The sequence below is a fragment of the Coregonus clupeaformis genome, chromosome 21, assembly GCF_020615455.1.
Source record: "Coregonus clupeaformis isolate EN_2021a chromosome 21, ASM2061545v1, whole genome shotgun sequence".
NCBI classification, from domain to species: domain Eukaryota; kingdom Metazoa; phylum Chordata; class Actinopteri; order Salmoniformes; family Salmonidae; genus Coregonus; species Coregonus clupeaformis.
In genome coordinates, this window is record NC_059212.1 from 41,899,375 (window position 1) to 41,911,122 (window position 11,748).

Below are 11,748 nucleotides of genomic sequence, written 5' to 3' on the forward strand. Positions count from 1 at the left end.
TCTCAAACTAGACACTCTAATGTATTTGTCCTCTTGCTCAGTTCTGCACCGGGGCCTCCCACTCCTCTTTCTATTCTGGTTAGAGCCTGTTTGCGCTGTTCTGTGAAGGGAGTTGTACACAGCGTTGTACGAGATCTTCAGTTTCTTGGCAATTTCTCACATGGAATAGCCTTCATTTCTCAGAACAAGAATAGACTGATGAGTTTCAGAAGAATGTTTCTGGCCATTTTGATCCTGTAATCGAACCCACAATTGCTGATGCTCCAGATACTCAACTAGTCTCAAGAAGGCCAGTTTTATTGCTTCTTTAATCAGCACAACAGTTTTCAGCTGTGCTAACATAATTGCAAAAGGGTTTTGTAATGATCAATTAGCCTTTTAAAATGATAAACTTGGATTAGCGAACACAACGTGCCATTGGAACACAGGACTGATGGTTGCTGATAATGGGCCTCTGTACGCCTATGTAGATATTCCAACATTAACAATGTCTACACTGTATTTCTGATCAATTTGATGTTATTTTAAACGGTAGTGTATATCCTTAGCAATCTACACACAATACCCCATAATGACAAAGTGAAAACAGGTTTTTAGACATTTTTGCAAATGTAATAAAAATAAAAAACAGAAATACCTTATTTACATAAGTATTCAGCCCCTTTGCTATGAGACTCGAAATTGAGCTCAGGTGCATCCTGTTTCCATTGATCATCCTTGAGATGTTTCTACAACTTGATTGGAGTCCACCTGTGGTCAATTCAATTGATTGGACATGATTGGCACACACCAGTCTATATAAGGTCCCACAGTTGACAGTGCATGTCAAAGCAAAAACCAAGCTATGAGGTCGAAGGAATTGTCCGTAGAGCTCAGAGACAGGATTGTGTCGAGGCACAGATCTGGGGAAGGGTACCAAAACATTTCTGCAGCATTAAAGATCCCCAAGAACACAGTGGCCTCCATCATTCTTAAATGGAAGAAGTTTGGAACCACCAAGACTCTTCCTAGAGCTGACCGCCAGGCCAAACTGAGCAATCGGGGGAGAAGGGCCTTGGTCAGGGAGGTGACCAAGAACCTGATGGTCACTCTGACAGAGATCTAGAGTTCAATCAGGCCTTAATGGTAGAGTGGCCAGATGGAAGCCACTCCTCAGAAAAAGGCACATGACAACCCGCTTGGAGTTTGCCAAAAAGCACCTAAAGAACTCTCAGACCATGAGAAACAAGATTCTCTGATTTGATGAAACCAAGATTGAACTCTTTGGCCTGAATGCCAAGCATCACCTGGCACCATCCCTACAGTGAAGCATGGTGGTGGCTGCATCATGCTGTGGGGATGTTTTTCAGTGGCAGGATCTGGGAGACTAGCCAGGATCAAGGGAAGGATGAACCGAGCAAAGTACAGAGAGATCGTTGATGAAAACCTGCTCCAGAGCACTCAGGACCTCAGACTGGGGCGAAGGTTCACCTTCCAACAGGACAATGACCCTAAGCACATGGCCAAGACAACGCAGGAGTGGCTTCGGGACAAGTCTCTGAATGTCCTTGAATGGCCCAGCCAGAGCCTGGACATGAACTCGATCGAACATCTCTGGAGAGACCTGAAAATATCTGCGTTGCAATGCTCCCCATCCAACCTGACAGAGCTTGAGAGGATCTGCAGAGAAGAATGGCAGAAACTCCCCAAATACAGGTGTGCCAAGCTTGTAGCGTCATACCCAAGAAGTCTCAAGGCTGTAATCGCTGCCAAAGGTGCTTCAACAAAGTACTGAGTAAAGGGTCTGAATACTTATGCAAATGTAATATTTCAGTTCTAAACATTTATAAAAACTGTTTTTGCTTTGTCATTATGGGGGATTGTGTGTAGATTGATGAGGGGGGAAAAAAACAATTTAATCCATTTTAGAGTAAGGCTATAACGTAACAAAATGATGAAAAAGTCAAGGGGTCTGAATACTTTCCGAATGCACTGTACTTGCGGTGGGCTTTTTCTGCTGCGATGTTGCATGCAAATACTGGCCATATTTGCAGAAAGTTGTGCAGGCGTTGCCAGAGTTGGATGAGCTTCTGAAAATGCACCCTCTTCGTTATGCATGCGAAGGCACATGAATGGTCGTGAGATAATTGTTTTCCTTCATGACTGTTTTCTGTTCTCCAGAAAGGATATTGTAATGCTTTTTTAAATAATAGAATGAAATACATTATTTTAAAATGTTATTCGTTCATTATAGCATTATAGCTCAAATGGGGAGGCCGCAATCAGCCTGGTGAATAGTTTTATATCCAGAGCTGCTGTCACGACAAAGTACATGTCCAAGGCTGGTAAGTATATTATGATAACATAACTAATGCTGAAGAAGGTTTAGGATTGCAACATAATTCCCTTAATAATGTTTAACTATTAAGTGGTCCTTATAGTTGAGCTCTAGCACACTTCAATTAATAAGATAAACCTAATTGCCCCTCTCCTGGACTGTCACATTGCCACGGTGGAGAGGCTTGGGTACTCCAATGACCCGGAGAGCTAAGCCGGAGGGGGTTTATACTCCTGGCAGGTGCAACCAGGTTGAAGGGTAGGAGGAAGACAAAGCAGTCCATGGTCCTCCATCTTGGGGGTTGGGCTTGGGGCTAACTACCCCACCCCGTAAAAAACAAACATTGACGAATGGAAACCAAATAAATTGCCCCAAAGCAGGACATTTTCTTGAACACGTTACTACTGAAGGGAGAAGTTGACAGTGAAGGACATTTACTTTTTGGGCTTAACTGATGATGCTGTGATATTATGTCATGCTATGTTAATTATTTTATAGTAAAAATAAAAAAAACGTACACATGTCTGTAATTGCAGTCTTTATGTTGATTGGTTAGGCACACAGTAGTAATTTATTAGAATAGCTGACTGAAGACGTTTTTCCAACAGTACGGACAGACATTATCACACTACTGGCAATGGGCTGGAATAAGAGGAAGTTCGCCAATATGGATTGCATGTTGGCAAAGAGATGTGTGAAGGTATTTCTTTGGGGGGCGTTCATAAAACATTTTATTTATTTTTTACCTGTATCTGCTTTCTCATTCATGTTTATCTATTTCTGCATGTCTGATCTTATGTCTGCAATCCTGGCTCAGCTTTTTATTATTTTTACTAGTCATCTTGATGTAGTAAAAACATCAAGATGACTGTATACATTAAAGTCAAATCTTTTAGTGTGAGTCACTTGAAAAATTAGAACCTTCACCTATGTTATTCCTTAACTGAATTATATATTTTTCAGAATGTCAAAAGACTGAAGGAGGAGACCAGCCTCCTTGAAGAAAAGCAGGCAGAGCTGGACATCTACGACGCTGTGCTCCAGGAGTGGGTTGCTGAGGTGCAGCAGTGGCCTGAAGGTATGTTAGGTTCTGAACAAATAGAGTAAACTCAAACGGACTACCAGAAAAGGCTCAAACCAAGTTTATTCAACCCACAAGCATATATTTATACATTCCGACTAGGCGGAGTCACCGCCTTGCATGACTAAGATAAACAATCCTTCTCTGTTAGGCAGAAACACAGTATGTTCCTCTCACTGGTATTGTCATGGCCTGCCTAAGTCTAGGACCCTCATGGGCGTGGAAGTGTGTGTATGGGATAGGACTGTAGTCAGATGGTCTTTGGGGTGGGCCCCTATGGCCCCCCTCCCAGCAGTGTCTTCTCTCTTCAACTGTTGACCTTATCTCGAGTTGAGTTCTAAATTCCTCATTGCCTTAGTTCCACAGCAACGGGCCTGCCTTATCAGGAACTGAAACTAGACTGCTACCCTTTGCCTCCTTCCTTAGAAATATGAATATTCAGCAACAACATGTTTGAACAGAATATTAACTTTCGGCACTTCCCCTTGTCTCACTCAGTAAATTTCCATACACCAAGTTCCTATTCACCCTTCATTGACCCCTAACATATACATTTCTTATACATGTAAAGTAATCAATACGTTCTAATATGATGACAGGAATAAGTATATTTCAAGCCAGAATCCAACAGGTAGAAAAGTGAATGTTTCTCTGTCTCTCAACTTCATAATTGCATTGATGTCAGTGGAGTCATGTTTGTAACTTGCCCTATGTTTGACAGCCACACTTCAGGATAGTCAGACAGGGCAGACGGGGCATCTCCAGAAGAAGATTGAGGGGCTTTACCTCATTGTGAAACAGAGGAAACACTACCTATACCGTTTGACAGGTAAAGCCCAACGACAATATGAACTCAAACACATTATTAATCAAGCAGTAAAACTGATTTGTGAAATAAAATGCATTAGTCATACACTTCAGACCATATTTATGATCAAATGTAGGCATGACCTGTTATTAATTGATCTAATGTAAAACATTTCATTAAACTGAGAAATTGCATGACCATAAACAGTAGAGTTCCTTGTGAGCCACAACTCTGCATGCCTTGTATAATGTTATAACTGCATGATGACAAATGCTTTAGAAATGAGTTGATTGCTTTGTACTCTCTTTGTCTGTGCATCTATAGTATCTCTATAATTTATAGTCATGTAATATATCTGAATCTACAGTCCGTCTAATCACCCCTTTTTACTCCGACGGCAACAAGAGGAGGCATCAGATTCTGAGAAATTGTTATGGACAAGGCAGCCTTAACAGCTGCCATTGTTCAACTTCACGAGCAGCAGGCAGAGTTTAGGCTCCCCACAGTGGCTGCTCAATACTGACAACTTTGTGTGGCCATGGGAGAGACTTGGCACCAGTAAGTATATGATTTGCAGAAGGTATCTATTGTGATTGAAGTTTTAACTTCAGCGTAGGCTGCAATCATTGCTGCTGTTCTGTTTTATACCTCTGTGAGGCAACAGCCATTTTGCCATCAAAAAGGCAATCTTCAACAGACTGATGTTGGTGAACAGACTGCAGGAGGAAGAGAGGATCCTGGTGCAGGAGATGAAGAAGCACTGGGGGAGCCTACAAAGAGCAGCGGGAACTCTGGAGGCACTGTCCCAACAGCTGCAAGATCAGAGGAAGTTGAGGTTTATACTATTTTTGGACTGAACTTTTTGTTTTCCTTCACAAATACCCTCCACACTATTTTGTGTAGTGGAATTGTAAATCATTTACTGCTTTACATATGACTTTTAGGCAATGCAGTGGAGTTGTCAGAGGGAGGAATGGCCTTCTCTGCCACCTGAAGAGAAGAGTGAGTTAACTGACACAAGATCAAGACAACACCAGGAACACCTACCACAAGCTGATTCTGGGAGAAGGGGCTTTTTGATGACTCTGATGTAGATGAAGTTAGAAGTCCTATTGCTGAGAGCTCAGATGACGACTGCTATGCTTTCTGAAATCATACACCACCCTGCCTCTTTCTCTCGGTCTTGCTCTCTCCCGCAGGAGAGGGAGAAGGCAGCCACCACCTCCCTCGGGAGCAGCCTGGTCTTCCGACGTTGACCCCTGACTCCTCACCTTCTGAACCCATCCAGGGAAATGTAATTTGCCTGATGACGCGCTAGTGGAATGTCTAATTTCAGTGCATTTTTGCCATGTTTCCTCTCCTCACCTCCGTTTCTTCCAGTCCTAGATGATGGCGACATCATTAGCAACTCAGAATGTCGGTTGAGGACCTCTTTACTGAGGAATGTGGTTGTTTGTTTTATTTTTATTTTCTTTGAGTATTTTCTGTGCTGCTGTGATTGTGATTTTTGTGTAATTGTGTGTTGCAAAAGAGTCCTTAGTCTCTGGGACTGCGAAAATAAATAAAGGTCTGAATAAATAAATGTATTAAGCACTAACAGCTGTGTGTGTTTCAATCGATTACATAGTATGAATGAATTATTTTGATGTAATAAAAAGTGTTGGTGCAGCATGCTGTAAGCCATTGCTGCCCCTTGCAACATTGTAAGTACAACATCACCTTTCTAAAATGTCACTTGCCAAATCTAACAGTAGCCTATCACTCGTTTTTTATGTTTGACTTTAAATCAGTTAACGGTGTATCAATGAGAACCTGATATTGAGTAGAATGTACTGTTGCCCAACCCATATATTTCAGCAGTGCATTGTACCCTACACCATAATATCAAATGCTAAGACATAGGGGCTCTCTCCATGTGTCCTATTGAATCTTACTGGCTGATGAAGGACAATAACGTATGCCTATTTACAGCAGCATATGATTTGATAGTTGTTATACCTAAATTAATTGATGTCAATTGATATATAAATATATAGAATTTTACAGTATACAGTTCACAAACTATAGCCTACTAAAATAGGCACCTGGCACAATACTGATTGATATACTGTAGGTTATGAGCAGTGGATTGGTCTAAACAACTTTAGTAGGCCTTGTGATTTTATTGTGAGTAATGAGAAAACAATCATCAAAAGTGATGGGAATATTGCATTTGAAAAGCAAATACTTAGATTGAATATGTAGGCAAATTCCGACATCAGTGGACGTGCGTGAGGGGTGTCATGAAGAATTAGGGCATTTTGAAGGGTGTCATGAAGAATTAGGGCGTTTTGAAGGGTGTCATGAAGAATTAGGGCGTTTTGAAGGGGCTGATACAATGTTACACTATTTATGCTGCACAGGGCTCCTGTTACCATTTGTAACAGGGAACAACTTATTAGGTTATAGCTTATTATATTGTTGATTGACCTTCAAATAAGCTACGCAATATAGGGCTATATGCGATAATAACCGCATCTTCTTATAGAGGAATTTATTATAGGCCTATAATAGGCTAGGTGTAGCTATAGATTAAAATACATATATGCCTATGTGTATATCATCATAGTTTATATAATGTATATATAGCCTACCATGCTATTATGTTTATTACCTTACGTGCATTCTTTCTGGAGGCTACCACTGCATCATGCGGCATGTTGCGTTTACCTGCTTGCGTTCTGTGGGTTACTTAACAGAGGGATGTATTTTCTGAAGGTGAAAGACAAATCATTGCACAGTTGCTCTATTTGGATAGGCAGTGAGAATTCAGTGCATAATTGTCTTATCAGAGATATGCTGTGCCGAAGACCATGGCAATAGAGGTGCGGTTATATCCATTATGCGAATAATGGGTATAGGGGTTGAATGGCTATATAAAGGGTGTAGAATGTTTAAATAGTATATTTCCGAGGTTCTCAAGGCTCCAATGTCAATATAAAAAGGTTTTTTATAAACATTTGCATACATACACCGAGAAGCTGAAATGTTCAAACCAGACGGACACTGTGGTGAAGAAGGCATGTCAGTGACTCTTCAACCTCAGGATGCTGAAGAAATTTGGCCTGTCCCAGAGGGCCCTTACAGTGTTCTACAGAAGCACCATCGAGAGCATACTGTCAGGCTGCATCACTGCCTGGTATGGCAACTCCACCGCCGTGGACCGCAAGGTGCTACAGAAGGTGATGCGCTCAGCAAAATGCACCATTGGGTGCACACTGCCTGCCCTCCAGGACACCTACAATATCTATCTATCGCAATGCTATTTGGTTGGCAAAGTAAATGAGCTTACAATGAAAAAGCTAGGTCTTTTTTGCAAAAACGATGCATGGCCATCATATTTCTAATGTTCATCATAGAAAGAATGTAGCCAGCTAAATTTCCTAATTTTTTGCTTAAAGTTATTCTTGCATGTTACCGGAGATAAGTAGCTACACATCAGTCAGAGTACTGCCTGCTGATAGAATGCCCGTTCGTGAATTCTCATCCAAGTGGAGAAGTGCAACTGAAGAACAAAATGAGTCTGATGCCGAGCAGAAATTAAAATAGGAAGAATTGTAAATCTGTGTTTAGAAAACGCAGCAAGATATTTCTTATGCGTTGTATATTTTTTTCCTGCGTGAAAAAATGCAGAATTCTGCATTAGCACGACCCCTAAGTTTAACTTTCTAGTTATATAAGTAAGTGGCTGAATTAATAAGATGACGGGTGTAGTATCGAGTAAATGCTGGCAATTATTGCTGATAAACAAAGGAGTCCGCTCATACTGAACCTTGATCATAAGTTTATTCATATCACAAGCTTTCAGCATGAGTTACAGGTGTCAAGATCACCCGGAGAACGGCATCCCCCGAATTGCAATGGCCGCTCTAACCTCTTCTTCGCTTTTTACCCAGTATATATAATCTTCCCAAGATGTGGGTGGCTCCCTCTACTGTCCAATCCCCTGTCTACAACACACACTTCCTGTCTGTTGTATGTGGCGTTACACTAAAACATTCCCTCTTGATACTAAAATAAACATCCTCAAAGGTTCCACTTAAACCCATTAAGAAAGTCATAATCTTTTAATACACTACACGGGGCATCATATTGTATTAGCTTTCTGCTGTGTTTGAGAAGTCAAAGCCCTTTGGATGAGTTATCTGGACAGCTGGCACTGCTATCTTGATTTCCTTGCGTTTTTTCTCTTCTCCTTTCTAGGCCGTCTGCTCCTCCCCCCTCTTCTCAGAGCAGGCAGGCCCGTTGCCCTAGCGACTCCAGACTCCACACAGACACAGCGTGTACACATGCTGCTCCAGAGCCAGTATTGTTATTTCTTTAGACAAGCATACGTCAAAACTCTGTTCATTTGCACAATGTCTCTCGTTCACATTCGCTTGTAAATGTCCAAACTCATCCAAAATGACATTTGGTAGCTTATACCTATATACAGTGGGGAGAACAAGTATTTGATACACTGCCGATTTTAATTTTTATCATAGGTACACTTCAACTGTGAGAGACGGAATCTAAAACAAAAATCCAGAAAATCACATTGTATGATTTTTAAGTAACTAATTTGCATTTTATTGCATGACATAAGTATTTGATCACCTACCAAGTAAGAATTCCGGCTCTCACAGACCTGTTAGTTTTTCTTTAAGAAGCCCTCCTGTTCTCCACTCATTACCTGTATTAACTGCACCTGTTTGAACTCGTTACCTGTATAAAAGACACCTGTCCACACACTCAATCTAACAGACTCCAACCTCTCCACAATGGCCAAGACCAGAGAGCTGTGTAAGGACATCAGGGATAAAATTGTAGACCTGCACAAAGCTGGGATGGGCTACAGGACAATAGGCAAGCAGCTTGGTGAGAAGGCAACAACTGTTGGCGCAATTATTAGAAAATGGAAGAAGTTCAAGATGACGGTCAATCACCCTCGGTCTGGGGCTCCATGCAAGATCTCACCTCGTGGGGCATCAATGATCATGAGGAAGGTGAGGGATCAGCCCAGAACTACACGGCAGGACCTGGTCAATGACCTGAAGAGAGCTGGGACCACAGTCTCAAAGAAAACCATTAGTAACACACTACGCCGTCATGGATTAAAATCCTGCAGCACACGCAAGGTCCCCCTGCTCAAGCCAGCGCATGTCCAGGCCCGTCTGAAGTTTGCCAATGACCATCTGGATGATCCAGAGGAGGAATGGGAGAAGGTCATGTGGTCTGATGAGACAAAAATAGAGCTTTTTGGTCTAAACTCCACTCGCCGTGTTTGGAGGAAGAAGAAGGATGAGTACAACCCCAAGAACACCATCCCAACCGTGAAGCATGGAGGTGGAAACATCATTCTTTGGGGATGCTTTTCTGCAAAGGGGACAGGATGACTGCACCGTATTGAGGGGAGGATGGATGGGGCCATGTATCGCGAGATCTTGGCCAACAACCTCCTTCCCTCAGTAAGAGCACTGAAGATGGGTCGTGGCTGGGTCTTCCAGCATGACAACGACCCGAAACACACAGCCAGGGCAACTAAGGAGTGGCTCCGTAAGAAGCATCTCAAGGTCCTGGAGTGGCCTAGCCAGTCTCCAGACCTGAACCCAATAGAAAATCTTTGGAGGGACTGAAAGTCCGTATTGCCCAGCGACAGCCCCGAAACCTGAAGGATCTGGAGAAGGTCTGTATGGAGGAGTGGGCCAAAATCCCTGCTGCAGTGTGTGCAAACCTGGTCAAGACCTACAGGAAACGTATGATCTCTGTAATTGCAAACAAAGGTTTCTGTACCAAATATTAAGTTCTGCTTTTCTGATGTATCAAATACGTATGTCATGCAATAAAATGAAAATTAATTACTTAAAAATCATACAATGTGATTTTCTGGATTTTTGTTTTCTGGATTCCGTCTCTCACAGTTGAAGTGTACCTATGATAAAAATTACAGACCTCTACATGCTTTGTAAGTAGGAAAACCTGCAAAGTCGGCAGTGTATCAAATACTTGTTCTCCCCACTGTATGTATAACTTTATGAGCTGGATTGCCTTTCTTTGCAATTTGTTTATTTTCTTTTGTGCTTATTAGCATTAGCTAGCAGCCTCCATGGAAATTCTCTATTACTTGTACTAATTTTGTTAGCATTCTGGTAATAGACGCCGATGGGCTTTTTTGTGTTTTTTGGCGCCGCCTTGTGTATTAAGCTGGTAATATCGTAAATCCCGGGATGAGAGAAGGACGGTATGATGATATGAAAATCTGGATACCGCCCAACCCTAAATACAACACACAGATCTGAAAGCTGATATAACACACACACACACCTCTTGTCTCTGTTGTCCGGTTGCTGCCAACTCTGGCAGGTGTGTGAAGTGCCGTAGGAGCTGCTGTATGCTGACCTGGTAGCACCTCATCTACTGGTCACATACTTGCATCTCACAGGAGTGCATCAGGTCGTTCCTACATCTGATAACCTGAAAGGAGAGACGTACACATGAATAACCCATATACAGTCAAACAGTGAGTGTGTGTATGAGAGTGTGTGTGAGAGATAGAGCGTGTGTGTGTGTTACCTCTTGAATTCCGCGCTAGTCTAAGTAGTTGAAGTGGGAGCAGTAGTTGAGGAGGTGGAGCAGCTCCGCCCCCTTAAACCCAGCCTGACCCCGCGGCATGTAGGCCTGAGGGAGAAAGGGAGACACAGGAAGAAAGAAGGAGAGGGGGAGAGAAGTAGTCAATGATCTTATATGACAGATGAAAGTAAGGTGTGTGTACAATTTTTATAACAAACCCAATAAATCAGTAATGTTTTAGAACAAATAATAACACGCACACTCCCTTGGCCAGTTCCCAGTGGTCCTGGTTCCAGAGTGGGGGTCTGCAGTTCCCCCAGTTCACTGTCCCACTGGGGTGTATTTGGTGCCTCAGGATCTCTGTCCTCCACACTGCACACACCCAACAACCTAGAGTACAGCTGTGGAACACAAGAGAAAACATAATGTGACCTATCTGAATTTGTCCAATAGAAACTCTTGTTTTCGATGCAACTGTTTGGACTAATGGGCGAGTATGTTTTGCATCGCACAGTGCCCAGGCTGGGCGGAGTTTGCTCATTTTAGACCATTCCATTGGGAAGGGAAGGGAAAGGGGGATACCTAGTCAGTTGCACAACTGAATGCTTTCAACCGAAATGTGTCTTCCGCATTTAACCCAACCCCTCTGAATCAGAGAGGTGCGGGGGGCTGCCTTAATCGACATCCAGGTCATCAGTGCCCAGGGAACAGTTGTTGTTGGGGGTTAACTGCCTTGCTCAAGGGCAGAAAATACGATTTTACCAATTTGCCGGCTTGGGCATTCAAACCATCAACCTTTTGGTTACTGGCCCAACGCTCTTAACCGCTAGGCTACCTGCCACCCCTCAGAGGAGGAGGCTGCAGAGGTGGCTGGTGGGAGGAGCTATAGGAGGACAGGCTCATTGTATAGGCTGGAATGGAATAAATGGAATCTCCACCCTCCCAGAGCACCAG

General features: G+C 42.7%; 1 long non-coding RNA gene across 2 annotated transcripts; it reads left to right on the plus strand.

The window, feature by feature from the left end:
- The first annotated feature begins 3,292 nt into the window (after nucleotides 1-3,292).
- On the plus strand, nucleotides 3,293-5,767 carry LOC121534730. Of its 2 annotated transcripts, none has more exons than XR_005994667.1 (5): nucleotides 3,293-3,395; nucleotides 4,120-4,227; nucleotides 4,612-4,764; nucleotides 4,864-5,041; nucleotides 5,151-5,767. It is a non-coding gene; the product is annotated as an uncharacterized LOC121534730 (long non-coding RNA). The 2 variants fall into 2 exon arrangements; XR_005994668.1 differs by having other exon boundaries at nucleotides 4,922-5,041.
- Nucleotides 5,768-11,748: the final 5,981 nt, after the last annotated feature.